This window comes from Culex quinquefasciatus, chromosome 2 (genome assembly GCF_015732765.1).
Source record: "Culex quinquefasciatus strain JHB chromosome 2, VPISU_Cqui_1.0_pri_paternal, whole genome shotgun sequence".
Taxonomy (NCBI): domain Eukaryota; kingdom Metazoa; phylum Arthropoda; class Insecta; order Diptera; family Culicidae; genus Culex; species Culex quinquefasciatus.
This window is the reverse complement of record NC_051862.1, coordinates 92,670,095-92,685,278: the sequence shown is the minus strand read 5'-3', so window position 1 is coordinate 92,685,278 and position 15,184 is coordinate 92,670,095. Positions and strand designations below refer to the sequence as shown.

At 38.9% G+C, this 15,184-nt stretch overlaps 1 protein-coding gene across 18 annotated transcripts in view; it reads left to right on the top strand.

Annotated features, from left to right (window-relative positions):
• The window catches only part of LOC6036908 (disco-interacting protein 2), a 179,581-nt gene that overhangs the window by 121,122 nt on the left and 43,275 nt on the right, over positions 1 to 15,184 (top strand). The gene's annotated exons all lie outside the window — the stretch shown is intronic.

The following is a 15,184-nucleotide window of genomic DNA, read 5'->3' as shown; positions in this document are numbered from 1 at the left end:
AACTTTTTTTTCTATCAAACGATAAAAAACGATATAATCCTGCTAGGAAAATGAACTTTTTTAGAAACGCCGTAGACTCATGAGTAAAAAAAAATAAAATCTGACAACCCTGCCTCAAGTTATGACCACTTAGTTGATATTTATTATCTCACATATCTTGATAAATCTATGCCCGACACTATAATCCGACCTATCGTTGAGTAGGTAATCGGAAAACCTTCCAGTCTGGCAACCCTTTCTCAAGTTATGACCACTTAAGTGGTATATTTATGTACTTTTTTAAGCCAGATCTCACTTATCTACAACTATGTCCGAATCAATCATCCGACCTATCGTTGCACAGGTAATCTAAAGATCTTCCAAACAGGTCTAATAGATTGAAGATCTGGCAACTCTTTCTCAAGTTATGGCCACATAAGAGATATTTATGTATTTTTTGAAGCGGAATTTCACTTTATTTCACTAAGTGTGGAAAAAGTTGTCTAATGAGAAACTTTACGCGTCACTTAACCTTTGTCACATTAGTTCAAGCAGCAATTCATGGCTCATTTTCCATCAACTTTCCGGCTTTGAAAACGGTTTGTTTTTTGTTCTACCTGTAACACAATGGACTCAAAGTCTGAAAGAGAAAGCCACTGCCGGTGGCCATTTGCTTCAAAATTAGTGCGCGAATAACTCAAACAAGTCGTGCGCGACATCGTGCGCATTCACTTTCTGGCTCAGAATACCGTAACCAACACCGAATCTGACAGCAGTACGAATCGGACCATTCTAGAACGGTTAATCTATGCGATGTAAAGTTTGTGTGTCGGCCTGGTCTGAATTTGGTGTGATCCATTTTTGGTCATCCTGACGTCAAATTGTGTCGCCTTTTTGGAAAGGAATTGGCAATAGTCCTCTCACGTTTGAATTTTATTTTAAAATAGGGTGATAAAACGCTGATCAAGCGTCGTAAAATTTGATTTCTCTTTCCGATAACACTTTTAAAATAACTTTTTGCAATTCCGTCGTGAAACTACTTACTTTTCCTGTCATTCTTGAACGACGAAATAGCCTACTTTTCTGTACCAAAAATAACAGAATCGAATAGCAACACTTTTCAAAATAAATGCTGAAAAGTTCTACTTTTCAGCACTGAAATGAGTGCTGAAAAGTTGAACTTTTCAGCACTTGTTTCGAAAAGTAACATTTTTCAACTTTTTTTGATTTAAACGATTTATTGACAAAGTACATGAAAATTTCACCTATAATTTCACTCAATGGGTTTTTTTGAATTGCAAAAAATGTTGTATGGAACTCGTTGCAAAACTTGATTTTTTCAGCACTCTTCGTATTTATCCAACTCGGTGAACCTCGTTGGATAAATGTCCGACTCGTGCTGAAAAAATCATCTTTTTGCAACTTGTTGCATAAACTACTATTATCGCAAATAATTAGCAGTTTGTCCCCCTTCGAAAAAAAGTCGCAACTCCCCAAGGTATCGAAAATAGCCCTCCCTTTATGACCCATAAAATAAAAATGTAGCCGGGACCTGACAGCTTTGATCTTAATCCCGTCCCGTTTGGAAATTCGCCTTAATCTGATTAAATATTAGCGGTGTTCCCCCTTCGTCGTCCCCTTTTCGGTGCGAGTTTTGCCAAAAGAGCTGTGTCCGCCTTCATCACACATGTTGAATGATGGATGCTGGATGGAGGTTGGACCCAATTTTAATTGGAATGACGAGAACCATTGTCTTGGAAACGTTCTATGATCCTCTGAGCTGCAGAGCGAACTTTCATCTCCTTCCTGGCAGTACTAGAGAAGGAAACGAGTAAAACTGGTTTTGAAACTCTCGTGTATTTCTTCAATCAAGTCAAAATCAGTTTCAGAGCGAATTATGATCTGTGGAACGGTGTGAAGATCATCATTGATATAAATTCAACAAGCAAATCTTTTTAATTTCTAACCATTTTCACTTACGCTATTAAAAAATAAGTTTTCTTCGATTTCGTTGAACAAAATTTTTCAAACGTTAGAGTACACTTTTAGCGTAAGTCCGAAAAAATTGTAAAAAAAAACCAAAAGAAGAAGAAGATAATTCATTCAACTCAGTCATCTGGCAACCTTGTCAAGATATATCCTCATTCTGGGAACACTGCCAGGAAATTTAATTATATTTTTTAAATTATAAATGGGAGTTCGGTAACAATTAACAAAACTTTTTAGTGAAAAAAATGCAATTTTTTTTGATTTTAGTAAGAAGAATCAGAGTCACGTTAACATTGACTCAATCAATTGAATGTAACTTTAATCCATCAGGAACTTCCCCCAAGTCCCCTTTCATATTGTTGCAATTTTCCAGTCCCAACTTGGCTACAAAATTATATCCGCACATGATTCGCCCAACCCCGGAGTCCGTTATTAATACCCATCAATCACGGTTGTACAAATACTCAGTCCTACAAAAGCCACCAGCAAAAGCGCCTCAAGTGTGCTCACGCAGAAACATAAGCCATAAAATTATCAACAACTGTTTACGTTTACCCAGAGCAAACAGACAGAGTCGTGATTCAGTACTGCCGTTGTTGTTGGTGCCGTTGGCGGACAGTTGGAAATTTTCAAGAGTTCTTTCTTCGGCAAGCGTGTCCATTTGCTGGTTCTTAAGCCCCCCAAGTGCAACGAAATTTCAATGTCTCGAGAGAAATGTAATGCTCTCGTAAAAATGTTTCGCTCAGAACGTTTGCACTTCATATCTTGGCGATGATTTTATCTCGGCTCATCACACTTGTGTACATTTTTTACACTTTGTTAGTTTTACGGCTGAAAATTCCTGAGTTGTTTTGAGTCGGGATCTCAACCGTCCCGCCACAGCCTAATATCGGTCGGATCTTACCTAACTGAGACACACGATCAACCAGTTCATTAAGCTTGAGAGTTGTGGAGCAGGTTCTTCGTTTAAATTTAAAAGATAACCCAACCTGAAAACACACGCACGCACAGGTTGATTCCCTGAACACACGAAACAGGGTCACCGGCGGCGGTGGCCTCAACAAGTTCCGTTGGTTAGTTCCAGTTTCTCGACTGCATATTCTATATCGATGCAACCGGATTCGACCGCACACTTTGGGTGATAAATTTCGAGCTGGATAACTGGCCAGCAGGTAGTAGGCTATGTGTGCCAACCGTACTCCCTATCAACGTGCTCCACATTCCCGGAATTCCCCCCCATGCTACATACTGTGCCGGATGGTTAAGGGAAGAATTTATGATCGTTCGATAAGGGGAGGTTTTCCAAAAAAAGAAAAGTGGCAACTCCCACCGCACAGGTCGAACCGTTTCCAGCTTTGAGGCCAAAGCTCTCAACCTGGAGAATTTGCCAAGAACTGATGAGGTTTTACGAGTGTTCCAGTGTTTTGCAGCGCGGCGCTGGATAGCGGGATGATTAATGCTGCCTAGTTTTTGTTCGATTCACGCGATTCCATCTCACGATAAAGCGAAGAGAGCGAGCCGCCGCCGCCGTGCCTGTAATCCCACTTAAACACACTCACTAAAAGTTAAACCGTTGCCAGCAAACCAGAACCAGACAGAATCTCTCTACTAAATGTTGTTCCCCCGGAGGCACCATCAGACACAACGGTAAAGCAAACCACTCCTCGGCAACCACTCGCAGGGTCTACAACGTGTGCTGCTATTTCGGAGGTGAAGCATGGTTCATTGAACTGATCCCAACGCAAACGCAAACCCCTACCCCCCAGCTTAAGAGTCTTCTCCCTCCAGTTGTCCCGTCACTCAACGAGGGTGTAGAGTTCAGCGAGATCGCCACGGCTTAAACAAAACAAGTTCTGGAGGGATATCTAATCAGCGTCACCTCCATAGAATACTGCTACACCAGGATGGTCGTAAAAGTTTGCTGATTTGATTCGACTTAGAGAACTTTACTCAAATTGGCACCTTCGGAAGCGATCTTCCGAAATCCGAGAAAAAATACATCGATTCTTTTAATTATAATCTTTCTAGGGTAGTTGGAACAACCTAGCAAAGCTTCATATCAGTTACCTGTCGGCCGGCAGCGAAATTATGAGAAAGTATATTTTGTATCAGACATGCAATATGCTGGTACATCTCTCAGGCCCGGGTATTAGGTAAATAGCCCTTGCGCAGCTTCCAATTACCCAATTTTAATTCCAAAAATCATAAATAATTTCAGTACAATTTTGTTTAAGGGGTTACATACATGTAGAAATATTCAGAATTCATATTTCCGAATATTTATTAAATCCTTTAAAAAGATGAATTCCAATCACTCCTGAAAGTTTCATGAAGATATGCCATGATTTAAGGGAGTAGAAGACGATGTAAGTTTCAAGTTCTGCCATGCGCAAAGCGAACTGTCAAACTTTGTGAGCGTTTTTCTCTGAACACCGAGTTGATTTACGGGTGCCACGATATCTCGAGATTGGATGGACCAAATTGGCTGAAATTTGGGGTGAAGACTCTCAAGACATATCCCGTGTGCATGACGAAGCCCGATTTTGAAATTTTGCTTTTTAAAAAAATACAAAGATCAAAAACGGACGAATTTTAATATGAAAAACACAAAAATATTTTTATCTTTTTTTTAAATAAACTTTTTAAAAATCGGCCTTCGTCACCGGTTTAACGAGTCTTCACAAAAATTTTGAGCCGATTTGGTCGAAGCAGTGTTGAGATATCGTGGCACCCGTTTTTTGAAACTGCTAAATTCAAATAGCTATCGGCAATATGTTCATATTAATGTCCTGAAAACAAATAAAAAAAAAGTTAGAGTGTGTGCCAATACCAACCCTTGACATTTTTGCCGATTCACATGTATGTAACCCCTTAATATAGCATACAATATATTACAACAAATTTCAAAAAAGGGGTTTTTAATTAAATAAATGCATGAGCATCGTTTCTAGCAGTTATTACATAAATAAATTTTAACATTTTGGATTTTTAGTTTTGAACTTTTGCAGAGATTTTGCAGCATCATTAAGGCTGATACGGAGATCGAAAGGAACGCAAAACTCAATAATAAAAAATCGCCCAAGAAACGGTCAAGAAAAGGGTCACTAAAAGTTTTTTCTTATGCGGTACGCAGCTGAAAAGGAACAGAAACGGAAAGTGGCGTTTGACGTTTCTTTGCGCGGTGCTTGTTCGCAATATGTTTTGATGAAGAAACAAATAATTTGGATTTGCATTATTTGAATGCAACTGAAAGTTTCAACGTATCAATAATTTTGAAAATTCTTAAACTCTTTATAATTCCGAATCTCAAAATGCAGAATCTTCATATTAAAAGGAAGGATTTGGTTTTAATTAATTAATTAAAGCCCAACAATTATCATTGAATTGTCTGGCAGAAAAATTTAAAAAAAAATCAAAAACTTTAACAACTGTAAAGAGAAATTTAGGTATTTTTCGATTTCAATTTAAAAATTTACAACAAATCTGAATTTTATGAATTTTAAAAATACAAACAAAAACATACCAAAAATAATAAAAAACCATAAAAATTCAAAAAACAAGAAAATTTTAAAAATCGAAAATTATAAATTCAAAGAATCCAAAAAAAAAAATTCAAAATATTAAAAAAAACTGAAATTTGAAAATTCAAAGACTCAAAAACAATCAAATTTTGAATTCAAAAGTTGAATTTCATAAAAAGTCAAAAATTCAAAATATGGAAGGTTAAGAACACCTCCCCCCCGCCCTCCCCCCTTCAAAGTCGATCTGAAAATATTTTTTTTAACTTCAAAATGTAATTGAAACTTAAAGGGCAATTAACTGAAATCAGGTGAAAATGCATTCCCCTTCGTTTAGCATGTTTGGATGTACTCAAAAATCTTTTTGTTTTAGTCAAATCTGACATTTTTTTGAAAACTATTGATTGCAAAACAACTGAACTACGGTAGAATGCATATTAAAACATTTTTTAAAATTCAAATGTTGAGACTCTGGCTCTTTATTTCATTTTTTTCATTTTTTGCCCCCCTCCTTGACCCCGGCCAGAGCCGAAAGATATAAACCTTGAAAAAAAAAATGCATCAGCCTGTTTTCATATAAAAAAAACAATGAATCGAAAATGTAAAAAATCGAAAATCAAGGCATTGTATGACCCTAGAACGTCTGATTTTTTGGCGACATTTCAGAATTTAACAAAAAAAAAATCAAAATTAGATAATTAAAGTACCTGAAAATTTAAGGAGTTGTAAATTTTAAAATTTAATACCAGAATTTTAAAACTTTAGAATCTTGGACTTTAAGATTTTTTAATTTTTTATTTTTTTGTAGTTTTTTTGAATTTTTAAATTTTTGGGCTCTTTTTTTGAATTCTTTAATTTTTGATTTTATTTTTTATCATTTTGATTTATATATATTTTAATCTTTTTATTTTACTCCCAAGAACCTCAAGAGCCGTTAATTCAGTTTCTTGTGTCATAACTGCTCAAATTATACTTTTATAATTTTTAAAACCTTTTTTTTCACAGTCAAAATAATAAAACTATTAAAAAAAATCAAGTTTCATTTAGTTTTCGATGAAAGGTTAAACATTTTTAGAAAACATTTTATGTTTATTTCACAAAGTGCATCTTAATAAATAAATATTATTTATACATTTTGTATGATTTTTTCTGTTTAATGAAAACTTCAATCTTTTGATAAACATTACATCTAAATATTTGATAAAAAAAATTGTTCCAAATTACGAGTGGGAGGGAATTGAAGTTTTAGAAAATTAGCCTAGAAGGGAATTAAACGAAAAGGTTAATAATTACTGTTCTAAGTTGACCGAAATATTATATACCTAATAACTTTTCGAAGTATTCTCACAGAGAGACAAATAAAATACCTTTCTTTTGAAACTATCCACCGATTACTTTCTCAATGCTGATGGCTGGAAATCCAAAGCTCGCTTGTTACAAAGTAATCATTACAGCTCGAAACCATTTCCAAAGACGAGAAGCCATGAATCATAAGTTTTGCGTGGTTCGCTTAATTAGGCCAACAAGAGTAATGAAGACTTCTCGCCAATGAACATGGGGCGAACATGGTGGTAAAAAGTCAAAGTAGTTATGTCACAGACATAACCGGAATGGCGTAGATATGTGGACATGTGGGTTTTCCATATATTAATTTGAAGAATTAGCTATATATATAATGGAAGGAACACCCATTCAAACGGCAAAGAGAGGAAAGAAAGAGACGAAGGAATTTTAGCGAGCCGAATGGGGGGAGGGGGAGAGGGGGCATAGGGGTTGGGGGCGAGAGCAGCCTCAGAAAGCTGTGCAATCCGTCGCCCCCGAAGACCAAAATTTGTTCCTGAAATTTAAATTCAAATTAGCTCGCTGCCTCGTCCCGGGTGGGACGAGGGCAACTCTTTCAACACTAGAATTTGATGAGACGTAAATCTTTCAGAAGCGCTCGCCGCGAATGCGACGAGCTAGTTGGATGTCCCGATTGTTTAACAACCAAGGCTTGACCCACGAGAGGCTTTTCGGCGGAAGGCAGCAGGCGCGCGCCTCATCTTGTTGATGCCTCGTCCCGGGTGGGACGAGGGATGGGGATTGAAGCACCTCCGAACCACAGCAACCACGAAAGATCCTAACGGTCCGGCCATCGAGAGGCAACTGGCTGACGGTGACGACGAGAAGGCGATGCGCACTTCTTTTCCAGTTCTGGTCCCTCTCTCCTGCTGCTGCTGCTCTGGTCTCTCTCCTGCTGCTCTGGGCTGAGCTTTCCTGCTGCTGCTGCTGCTGCCGGTTCGACGTATGAGACGTGAATGATGCTCACAAAACTGGCGCGCGTTCTTATATATGATTTCGGCCCGCTACTTCCCCTCCTTTTTCGCGACCGACACTCGGTCGCGTTGCTCGGATGATTTTCCCCTCAAAATAGGTACTTGACATTCCCGTCCGTGAGTGGGAAGCGCTCATTTTGCTTGCAAAATCTCTGCATTTTGAAAACATTTTAAAACATTCAATTGTTTCAATAGTTAAACTATTTTGCCAACCATGAAAGTTTTATAGCAAATTGCTGAATAATTTTCGAATCGAATGGCACATAAATCGTGTCGATTCGATTAGAGGGAAGGAAGATATAAGCGTTTGACGGATGACGCAGTAATCCAGGGCCTTCGGCCCGGGTTTTTTGGAATGACACCCCAGTACCTTCGACAAAGACGTAAGTCTACGTCAAAATAAATCTTCTTTCTCCGCAAGTACCCGGGCAGGTCATCCCACACCAAACACCTTGCGTCTCCACTCTTCATGCTCCAGCCCCATTTGCCGGGGGTGGTGTTGTTACAGTGTTGTGCTTGTGACAGACAAGCCACGTGCCCATTTCTGGAGGCGGAAAATTAATGCATCCGATGCATTACGGGACAGAGAGTTGCACTGTTACGACTCTTTTTTGAGTCATATTTTTCCCTGTGGCGGTTTCATGCCACGTAATACAACATATAAGGATGCTCTCCTCCAAGCAGTGTTCGCCTCTTTTTTTCGTGACATAAATTAACATCCTGTGGCTTTTTTTGGAGGGTTTCCATTTTCTACCGTCGGTTCGATAACCTCAATCCACATCACGTTCAATACTCTTGATTGATAGCGGTTCTCGTCTAGCCGTCCAAAAATGGCAACCCACTAATGGATCTAGAACTCCTCGTAGATTCATCCCGTCCGCCCCAAACACGGGAAGGTACACTAATTGACTAATTATTAGCAACACTTGGCCCGGCGGCGGCTGATTCTACCGACTAGTCAGATATTGCGCGTTTCTTCTGCCTTTCCACCGGATGCCGCAAAGAGCAGCACGAAGAGAGAGAGAGAGATTGTCAGAAAATGGGCTTTCGGCGTGTTGGTTGTCGCAACTTATTACACAAATTGAGCCGCGCGCGGTTCGGCCTCAAGAATAATTAGTGCCAATTAACCTACATCAGCCTCTGCTAGAAGAAGGTTCCCGGGAAGTTTGGTCGGTGCGTTGCCACGCGAAAGCCCACCGCCGGAAGAGTGTTGTTTCAGCTGGATTTATTTGAGGAGTTCCATCAAAACATGTAGGCAGGCAGCAATGAAGATGCTGCTGCTGCGGAGGTTTGATGATGATAATGACGACTTGTTGCGGTTTATTGCACGAATTAAGCACACTTTGCTGGAACTTTTTTTGCTGGGCAATTGTGACTGGGAAGTGGGAAAGGTCTGGGGTTTTACTTTCTCCGTGGTCTTTGTGCGACTGACCTATCAAGCTGCTTCAAAATCTCCAGCGTGATAGAATGCAAATTTGATCGATTGTATCGCCACGACATCAAATCCAACAACCACCGCAGCTCCAGGTCATCCGAGATAAACTCTGGAAAAGTGATGGAGGTCGTAAAATTATAACCGTTAGCTTTTCGGGCCTTCCCCACACCGGAGGTAACCGCTCGCAAAGTGGCGATCCAAAGTGATAGGCTTCAGATTATTGATTGTTTTCAAATTATCACTCTTTGGCGGGCGCACACTTGATCTCGAGGGCTTCGCTTGGACCGAAAAAGTGTGAAACGAATTCCCGCAGGAAGAGGGTGCCTCTCCTACGAAGTGGAGAGATGTTCGAAATTATAGCTTCGACGACGAAGACGACGGAGGGTATTCATTACCAAAGTAATTCGTCATTTTTGCTCTCCGCTGCTCTGGGGTGTGGGGAAAGTATAGTTCCTGCTTTGGAGTGGGTCTTCGTATTTTCTAGGTTAGAGGGGTGGCCCCGGTCAGTTAACGAGCGTGTGTTTTTTAAGGTTTGCCAAAGTTTAGGATGACCCTCGGGGGGTGACTTGGCAGGTTTTGTGGAACTTAAGAGATCCAGATTCAACCCAACATGAAATAAGAAAAAAACAATCAAATATAATGTTAACAATAAAAAAAAGAGCAATGGAAGGGATTGCAGGTATCTTGTATTGTATTGCTATCTTGCCTAGAAAAAAAACGCGTTTTAATGTTTAGCCTTGTATAAACAAAGAAAATGAGTACGCAATGTAAACAATAACAAACACGTTTTGTTTGGTTGACCATTCTTGAATTATGATTACAAATGTTTAGGTCGTCGGGCATGTACGTGTGTCAAATGCGTTCTGACCTGAAACCGCTTTGGCCAGTTGTCGCACTTACAGCAATTTTCGGAATGTGTCAAGATGGCACGACAAGATTGAAACTACTGCCATATGAAAAGTGACAACAATGCACAAAGTTTTTTTGGTTTCAGGATTGAAATTGAATTTTGGGGATCTGTGAAGATCAAAAGGTGAGGCATTGTGAGCTGCACAAAATGACGTTGCTATTAGGGGCGCCGACTAGTCCAAAATGTTGGGGGGGGCACGGTTGTTTTCCGAAATCGATAGGTAAGAGTGGCGATTAGATGTTAATGTTTCTTGTATGTCACGAATTTGAATAATTTTATTACGATTTGATGCGATTTTTTTTTATCCGGAATAATTTTTTTTAGAAAAAGATAATTTATTAAAACGTGATTGAGAATGTTAATTGGAGGGATTTTTTTATATGTTTGGAAGGCGAATTCCTTCTCATTGGCATATTCTCACTTATTTTCTAGTAGTAACAGTCAATAATAAAAATAATCAGATATTTAGAAATTCAGCAATAAAAATATTCTTACAAATACAGATTCTACAGAATTCTATCCGTGTGTATAAATAATGTTCCATTTAAGTTTTAGATGTTATATTCAATTATTTCCTTTTTTATATTTGATATAAGAATATTTTTCTTCCAAAATTTCTGGGGGGACACAATGTATGGGCTGCCCCCCCAGCCAAATTTTAGGGGGGGCAAAAAGTACCGTGCCCCCCCAGAGTCGGCGCCCCTGTAATGCTAACTAAATTTTGCCCAATATACACGTGCGACAAGATAGTACGACAACGACGATCTGACTTTAATAAATGTACCGTGAACGACTTTGACAGGTTTGATTTTTTTTCGCAATTTTATAACAAGAAATGGAGGAATTTTCATCAGTCAATAACTGGTGAAATTTACGTCAGTTTTTGTTGAATTTCACATTTTTACACACAATTTTCAACTTTCAAAATTCAACTTTTTTTTAGAAGAGGAAAGTTTACAAAGTTTTAACTCATTTGTCCGGCTATATTTCAAGAATTGTTTTCATCCTTTTTCTGTCACTTTTTCGAGTATTTAGCGCCATATTTCAAATATTTAGAGAGAACTTTAGATCTTAAATTACACAGTTCTTTAAGTTTATCTTTATCCTCTTCCTCCTGGATTTATTAAATTAGCTCGTACCACATCCGCGTCCAACTATGACCGACCCCTAGGCATAAGCAATAACTTTTTTTTATGTTTATTTCAAATTGGAAAACTTGGAAAACAGATAAAATTTGTTGTGAAATGATATGTTTAAAGTGTTTTTGAAGCAGAATTAAACAAAATTGATTCATGCTTTAAATTCAGTTCAGCAACATAAATCGATTTTTTATGAAAAAAAAACTTATCCTAAAGAATTTTAGGCAAAATTGTATCATTTCTAGATTAAATTTTCAAAACAGAGATCGAAGTAAACTGTGCTTGCGACCGGACGCGTTTTTTTTCTCTGTCATTTTTTGGTCTATAGATTTCGTTGAAAAATAGTAAAATATGTAACATTTTGGAGACTTTGCTGTCCTTTTTGGCGATGTGACTGAGGGAGCAGTGGAAATTACGAAGTGGCCATCGATGAAACGTTCCTGTGGTTCCAGCACCGTGTGCCAAAAGTGTCCTTCCTGAAACAACGTCATTCAAGTACTGCTGGATGTGTACGAGAATTTCCTTCAACATTTCCAACCGGTTCAAGCAATTGCTTCCTGATTGAGTGTGCTGAGTGATGGCCATCGTCCGGATACTTCTAAGGTCAAGCCGATCGCAGGGTTCGTGTGGTGCAAGAATTCGGCTACCTGATCGCAAGAACCATCATGTTTGAGACGGTCGCAAATGTCCTTTCCTTTCCTATTTGAATAACAACATATTCTTTCATCTACACTAACATTCAGACATTTCACTTAAGTCAACCTACGCCAACCTTATTAAATACGCGGTAGGGTGTTCCCTTGGTCGTTCGCTGTGAGTTGTGGATTGCCTGCTTCTCTAATGAAGGTTTGACTAAGGGGGCATGCTTATTAATTTCTCGTCGCTCCATACCCTCAGTGACGTGATGGGAACAAGGGCGTCTATGCAAAGTGTCCCTACACCCGCTACAAATTTCCGGTGCTTGGGGAGGGATGAGGGAAACCATTTTGTTCTATGCGCCGGTATTTGTAGCATTAAAATTCGTGCAAAAAAACTTATGCACGTGGGTGTACAGATTATGGAGTAAAAGATGATCGAATTGTTCACCTAGCGCTCACATGTGTTCCAGGACCAAGTTGCCTGCGGGTATGGGGATCATACATACATACATACATACATTTCTAGATTAAATTTTCAAAACAACCTATCCCTCATGGGTTTCCTATGCAGATAGGGCCTTTTGAAAATTTAATCGAGATTTGATCAATTCTCGATTAAATTTTTAAAAGGCCCTATCTGCATAGGAAACCCATGAGGGATAGGTTGTTTTGAAAATTTAATCTAGAATTAATTGTTACTCGTTTACAGTAGGCACTGCAACAACATGGTTCTGTGGATTGCATCAAATTTATGAAAAAAAAATCAGAAGTTTTGCGACTCTGGTCCCATCTTTTTGAGAGAAAATACATAAATAATCAATGTAAAAATTTACAATCGATTTTACAAGTTTTTGGAATGCAAATTTCACTTTTAATCAACAATTATTTTTTGCCTCCTGATTTTTAAGGAAATTTTGAAGAGAGGGGGACTTTTTGACAATTTACCTAAAATTTATATGTATTTTGTTAAATAGCTTATAATCTTAGTTAACTAAAAAAACAATGATTTTTTTCTGATGCAAAGTACCAAAACCATAACTACACAAAAAATAAAAAATAAAGTTCCAAAACATTTTTATAGATCTAAAATTAGTTGAAAATGCGGTTGTAGAGTTTTAACAACCTTTTTTTCAACATCAAACAAGTTAAATTTTAATTCAGCCAAACGATTTTGAGCCAGAAAGACAAAAGGAAATGTGCTCAAATCGATCCATGATTTGACCTTGAACACGTTTCAAAACATATATTCGGAGCCGCAATTTTCGGCAGCAAATCAAACGCGATTTAATTTAATTTAGCCGGCGCGCTAATCTAGATAATGCTTCAGGAACAACCCCAAGATGCGATCTACAAATATTAAGAGCAAGTCAGCATTTCGGCTGTACCATTATTATTATTCAATCAGAATGGTTTCCTTTCAGCAATCTGCGCCACAAAAGTGGTCAACTCAGCTCAGAATCGAACACTCATTCGAGCTCAATGCCGACCCCACGACTGCTTTGTGCGATCATTATTATTTAACAATTCCTTGCACGGAATGAACACAAATTAGTCGACTCAACTTTTTTTTTCATTGTTGAACCGTGTTTACTCCACGAAAAACTCGCCAACTCTGTATCAATCGGGCCCATTGATCGGCCCGGGAAGATGCCGGTGATGACTTGGTTAATTTCACAATACTAGCGTTTGTATAATATTTCAATTCAACCTCGCAGATCAGATCGGGTTTCGGCCGATCGAAGTCATGTGCCAGATATGTTCGGGCGCGATGCCCTGCAGACTTGTGCAATTTCGCCGGCCCAGATTAAACCAACCCAGCTATTAGTAATGGCTTTGGCGTGATGACGACCATGTTGCTAAAAAATGAAGCAAAATCCAGTGTGCCAGTTTTTCCGCGGATGGGGAAAATGATGTGAAAACGATCATCCGCAGGCAGCGCGAGGAAAATATGCATATCGCGAAAAAAGCGGCCCTCCACGTGCCGATGTTGATGCTGTGTGTCTGGTGGAGAAATTGAGATCAGTTTTAATTTTACGCCGATGCACTTTGCAAATCAAGACACAGAAAGTGTACCAGCAGTGCCAGTGAAGCGCAGCACTAAAGTGGATTAAAGATTTCAATTATGCGCGCACGCTGCTGGGGGAACGAGGAAGCTACGATGTGCACACTTTTGTACGCTCACTTGTGGAAACACTGACGTAGAATTTGAGCAATAGGGGAAGTTGTCCATTTTGTAATTTTGCTGTAGACACAAATTATTTTTTCCAAAACAAAAACACTTTTTTAAATGACAAAAGATTTTTTCGATAGAACGTTCCTTAAAAATAATGTTTATGCTATTAATTGACTACCTTCCCTTACTGAACAACAGCAGTTCACTTGCAAGCTAAACTTGAGCATCTTCTTCAGTTGCACTACAAATTGAACAAGCCTTTCTCCGTCATCATCCCCCTAACAACTTAGTCGCCGACTCGGTCTCTAGGTCGTCTTCGATACTTCCCATCATAAGCTCAGCTGTAGCATCTTCAGCTCCTAGTAGCAATCAGCCGGTGGTGCATACAAATCACCCTCGGATTATACGCTTTTATGTGCTCTTTTTCGCGCTCGGTATTGACTCGTCGTCGTGATTTTTTTATGAGTGGCTAAATGAAGCCACGATTACATCGCATCCTCTCGACGATCATATCTCCGTGAGCATCGGCCGTAATTTGGGTCTTGGTGATAAATAGTAATTACAGCGTAAAGGCTACTGTCTGATGAGTTGAGCTTCAAGGGATGTTTCAATCAGCGTAACTTTCTCAAAAAGTGTGTTTTGTAAATTTCTCCTCTGGTTGTCTCTCTCCGTTATGCTAAATAGATTTTTACGAGTTGGAAGTTTCATCTCGTTTCAATTTTCCACTCTTGTTACGAGGCTTCAGCGCAGCAAACCATTCATTCTGGCGCGATGATCGAGCATAAGTTTTCGAGATTAAAACTCTTTTGTGTACGCGTGTTGATAATGCAGAACATCCACAAACAAGCAACCATTCGGGTGGAACGAATCTGCCCCACAAAGAATAACCAAAGGTACTTGGAGGTTTAGTCCGGCCAAGGTCTTTGACCCTATGTTACTAGAATCGTTTTGTGACTCAGCGTTCGTTCATAATTCATGTTCAATACCATAACATCGCGTCCATAAACTTTCCTTGTACGATGGTCCAATCGGACACCGCGACAAAAAGGGGCTATAAAAATACAGCATAGTTTTTACACAGTTCAGCG